A 5728-nucleotide genomic window follows, 5' to 3' on the forward strand; every position below is an offset into this window, starting at 1 on the left:
AGTCAGACTGATGACTCGAGACAAAAAAAATGCCTATGATCGTACTTTCGTTACCGAGAGTTTCTGTAGCCCTGCATCAATGATTTACAGAAGTCAAGAAATACATTTTTGCAGCTGTAGCTTATTAAACCGATTGTCCGGTAATTTTGGCATCTGTCAACACCTGCTTTCTTTGGAATTGGAATTATTATATTCTTCTTGAAGTCTGAGGGTATTTCACCTGTTTCATACATCTTGCTCACCAGATGGTAGAGTTTTGTCAGGACTGGCTCTCCCAAGGCCGTCAGTAGTTCCAATGGAATGTTGTCTACTCCGGGGGGCCTTGTTTCGACTCAGGTCTTTCAGTGCTCTGTCAAACTCTTCACGCAGTATCTTATCTCCCATTTCATCTTCATCTACATCCTCTTCCATTTCCATAATACTGTCCTCAAGTACATCGCCCTTGTATAGACCCTCTATATACTCCTTCCACCTTTCTGCTTTCCCTTCTTTGCTTAGAACTGGGTTTCCATCTGAGCTCTTGATGTTCATACAAGTGGTTCTCTTGTAAGGATGGATGGTGTCTTGAAGGGAGGATATAAGATGAACATCAACAAAAGCAAAACGAGGATAATGGAATGTAGTCGAATTAAGTCGGGTGATGTTGAGGGTATTAGATTAGGAAATGAGACACTTAAAGTAGTAAAAGAGTTTTGCTATTTGGGGAGCAAAATAACCGATGATGGTCGAAGTAGAGAGGATATAAAATGTAGACTGGCAATGGCAAGGAAAGCGTTTCTGAAGAAGAGAAATTTGTTAACATCGAGTATAGATTTAAGTGTCAGGAAGTCATTTCTGAAAGTATTTGTATGGAGTGTAGCCATGTATGGAAGTGAAACATGGACGGTAAATAGTTTGGACAAGAAGAGAATAGAAGCTTTCGAAATGTGGTGCTACGGAAGAATGCTGAAGATTAGATGGGTAGATCACATAACTAATGAGAAGGTACTGAATAGGTCTGAGGAGAAGAGGAGTTTGTGGCACAACTTGACCATAAGAAGGGATCGGTTGGTAGGACATGTTCTGAGGCATCAAGGGATCACCAATTTAGTATTGGAGGGCATCGTGGAGGGTAAAAATCGTAGGGGGAGACCAAGAGATGAATACACTAAGCAGATTCAGAAGGATGTAGGTTGCGGTAGGTACTGGGAGATGAAGAAGCTTGCACAGGATAGAGTAGCATGGAGAGCTGTATCAAACCAGTCTCAGGACTGAAAACAACAACAACAACAAGAAGAAATACTGTCTTGAATGATTGCCATCTGGATGTCATATGAAACAAGCATTAGTAGTGGTTCTGCATGAGCGATTTTATTCGATGTACCTCACTGTGTTTGAGATCAGAAAACGTCATAATCTGCTACAACCGATGACTGTCAGCGATACTGGGACGTTTTGTGCATCACTTTTGCTGATATTCTTGTAGACGGACGTGACCTGTGCTTTCTTCTAAATAGTGAGCGCAGTTTCCCCTCTGTTCTCCTGAATACGAGTGCAGTGTCTCAACAGTGTGCGACCCCACTTGGTACACACAGGACGTTTATATAGCTGACATTTATTCAATCTGATTCGCACACTAGTACCGTTTGTATGGCTTTTGTAGAGGGTTAGTTAACCAGACAATGCTTTGGAATTGCTAAATACGTACGCGAATTGGATATACGTCCCAATCTCATCCCTTCCCCCCCCCCCCCTCTCTCTCTCTCTCTCTCTCTCTCTCTCTCTCTCTCTTTCTCTCTCTCTCTGAACTTGGGCCTTGTTTATTATTATTGTAAACAAAACCTTGATTGGGAATAGAAGCGGCTGAAAATGAATGGGTTCGAATGAGTTCGAACCATTAACTTTCCTGCTTTCTGTTACAACCGTTGTGTACACAATTTTTGTTTAAAAATTACATACCAGGTGAAAGAATATATGTAAGAGAAGCAATTCCTCTAATGATGCTGTCGTAGTAAAAACTGACTGCGACAAAGAAAACTAAATCACATATTTTCACGGTAGAACATACCAGAACTTTTTCTTTCTCACAGTCAGTTTTAATAGAAAACCTGTACATTATTGTACAAAAATATAGCGTTTACTAGCATAACATGCAAGAGTTGACGCAAATCGACCAAGAGCTTTTCGACTATACCGATGTCCGAATAAAAGTTTATTGGAGTAATGTGTAAAAATTTGAAGTAAATGACGAAAGAAATTTTTCACATTTTTGATAATAACGTTAAATAATACGTTGTCTTCATAACATTGTAGTTTTGATTTATAGCGCTCGTGTTGCTTTCAAGTAGATGGTAATACCTAACAGATTGGGTTGACTTCAAATCCTTGAAAATGTTGGATAAGGTAGCCTTCTAAATAATATGAATTTTGATGGTTCTATCCACATGTATTCCCGCAAACGTTTTGAAGAATATTAGATTAGACATATCTGGGCATAACATTGCAGAGCGATATAAATTAAATTTTCTTTAGCGACAGTACCGCCATTAGACTGGTGTTTATTTACATTTACATTTACACTTATACAATCATGATTTCAGCTTCAAAGTGCCATATCAAGTGTTTTTTTACAAGTGTTATAAATTGCCTAAGATGGCATACTGTTGTATTAAAATACGCTATTACACATTGTGTCGTATTAAAATACACAGTATGCCATCTTAGGCAATTTATAACACTTGTAAAAAACACTTGATAATCACACCTTGAAGCCTTGTAGCTCGGTACGGGCTTTTGTTGAAGTTTCGAGAACATACCTTCATCGAGGAGTCAAGCAGTATATTGCTCCCTCCTACGTATATCTCGCGAAGAGACCATGGGGACAAAATCAGAGAGATTAGAGCCCACACAGAGGGATACCGACAATCCTTCTTTCCACGAACAATACGAGACTGGAACAGAAGGGAAAACAGATATACTCCAGGTACCCTCCGCCACACACCGTCAGGTGGCTTGCGGAGTATGGATGTAGATGTAGACTGTAAATAAACAAGTCTAATGGCGGTACTGACTTTAAAAAAATGACTGTGGCCCCCTCATTATGAAAAAAATTATTAAATAAATTAAACTGGCATGTAGGACTGTGGTAGGGAAGGCGAATGGTCTACTTTGGTTTATTGAGAAAATTTTAGGGAAGTGTGGTTCATCTGTAAAGCAGACCACATACAATGCTGGTGTGACCTATTATTGAATACTGCTCAAGTGTTTGGGATTTGTGCCAGGTCGAACTGAAGGACATTGAAGCAATTCAAAGGCAGGCTGCTGCATTTGTTAACCGTAGGTTCAAACACGTAAGTGCTACAAAGGTTCTTCGGGAACTCTAATGGGGATCCCTAGAGGGAAGACGACGGTCTTTTCGAGGAACACTATTGAGAAAACTTGGAGAACTGGCATTTGAAGCTGACCGCCGAATGATTCTACTGCCATCAAAAAACAATTCGAGTAAGGACCACGAAGATGAGATGCGAGAAATTAGGGATCATACGCTGTGTTTGCGAGTGGAACAGGTAAGGAAATGAGTGGTAGTTGTACAGGGTACCCTCAGCCACGCACCATACGGTCGCTTGCAGAGTATCCATGTACATGATGTAGATTTAGAAAAATGAAGTATTGAAATTCAATCGACCAATGGTTATTTAGACGAGATGTTATCCAGATGTAGTGCATTGCAAGTAAATGCCAGTGATGGGGCAGTGTGTGATGAGTACCATCAGACGATAATAATATCAGCTTTTAATACTCACTACGCGTTTAGAGTGTGACAGTGCTCCACTTGTGTGAACAGTGGTTTGACTGCAGTTCATAGTTAGGTAAACACAATGTTACTGCCAACTTCTTGGCCAGAAGTTCACTCTGATTTGCCAGGAAAAACTTCTCTAATCAACAGGTGCCGGCCGGTTTGTAGATTCGAGCCTGTAGCTGTTTCAGTGATGTCAATTTCCTGTGATATTCTCAAATTTACTATCGTAAACATCTCAATCACCCCACATTCTCCTTGCGGTGAAGTTTGTAATGAGCAGATATGCAAATATTCCCTGTTGGCGCTGACAGCTCTCTTCCACTAAACGCAGACCAATTGTCACTGTTTAGTAGAATTGTTTGCCGCGGTGGGCGCCTTTAGCAAACAGTTGTTCCTAAGCGGTCCTCCACCTGAATTAGTCGGTACGAAGTGTTTTGCCGAAAATCAATTTCGTCGTTAGTAGCAACGGAGGAAAGGCCTTGTTTCTCAAGTCAGTTAACTGTCGCAGCTATCCAAGATCAACTGCTAAATTTATTGACATCGACTGAAAATTGAGACTTGTGCATAGTGCTAATAAAGTTAGTCGTTTAAAGATAATATTAAATATGGAATTTATCTGGCGTCTGGCCACAGTACATAGATGCCAACAGTGTTTTTCCGTAGAATGGTTTCGTGGAAGTACTTTCGGACAACAATACAAAAATTTTAAAGAAATAACTAAGGTAGTCCATAAATACTATCACAGTCGAAATATAGAGAACAAAATTGCAGAATAAGATAAGTATTTTAACTGATACCAATGCCGAATAATTAGGGAATACCACGGCAGCCACCCATCAAAGAGACATCCGTAAGTATGAAGAGTTTATAGGTGCATTCCTGATTCTTGCAGAATTTTTAGCATCCTACATCTTCCGTGGGCCTGCATTTGCTGTTACTTAGGTTAAGAAATATAAACTCAGTTGGTCGTCCACAGAAGATAAAAATCTTGCTGCTTAACCGACGATTAAATTTGTTTGCAATCTTTTGCAGGCAAATAATGCATCTTACATAGTGTGCCGCAGCAATACAGTTTCAGAGTTAACGTTTCTTATAACCGCTGCTTGGTGTCCCATCACCACGTTATTTACATTGAAATTAAAGGCATTACACAGCAACTCCAACTGACAGGCGTCAAAATTTGCCTACATAACAGAAAGCAAGGTCAACGGCCTTGCTGCAGTGGTAACACAGGTTCCCGGCAGATCACCGAAGTTAAGCGCTGTCGGGCTGGGCTAGCAGTAGGATGGGTGACCATCCGGTCTGCCGAGCGCTGTTGGCAAGCGGGCTGCGCTCAGCCCTTATGAGGCGAACTGAGGAGCTGCTCGATCGAGAAGTAGCGCCTCCGGTCTCGGAAACTGACAAAAGGCCGGGAGAGCGGTGTGCTGACCACATGCCCCTCCATATCCGTATCTAGTGACGCCTGTGTCCTGAGGATGACACGGCGGCCGGTCGGTACATTTGGGCATTCGTGGCCTGTGCGGAAGTTTAGTTTAATAGAAAGCAGGAATTATGTTCACTGTATGATTCTTCATGTCCTTTCACATCGTTTAGATATTAAAGCCATGTTTAACTTTCAAAACAGCGGTCGACTACGAACAGCGTCTTTCCTGAGACATGATTCTCGTGTGCACGCTTCATTCCACTCTCAATCCGGATGGGGCCTCCTGGCCAACGATGCCATAGGCTCATTTCCACTTTTCTACTCACAATAAATTCGCAAAGTTTTCTTATCCTTCATGGCAGTGTTCGAGAAACGAGTCGTCTATTTAGTGAAGCAGAAAATGGTTTCCTCACGGAAACTGAACTAAACAGCCTGAAAACGAAACAGTTTTCGAAGGGACTTGGTTCATTCACGGAAACATCTACGATGGTTTCGAATAACGCAAACCGAAGATGAAGATAATAGTA

At 41.3% G+C, this 5728-nt stretch overlaps 1 pseudogene; it reads left to right on the plus strand.

Annotated features, from left to right (window-relative positions):
* The first annotated feature begins 4981 nt into the window (after positions 1–4981).
* On the plus strand, positions 4982–5099 carry LOC126196135 (5S ribosomal RNA; annotated as a pseudogene).
* The last annotated feature ends 629 nt before the right edge of the window (positions 5100–5728 follow it).

This window comes from Schistocerca nitens, chromosome 7 (genome assembly GCF_023898315.1).
Source record: "Schistocerca nitens isolate TAMUIC-IGC-003100 chromosome 7, iqSchNite1.1, whole genome shotgun sequence".
In the NCBI taxonomy this organism is placed as follows: Eukaryota; Metazoa; Arthropoda; class Insecta; order Orthoptera; family Acrididae; genus Schistocerca; species Schistocerca nitens.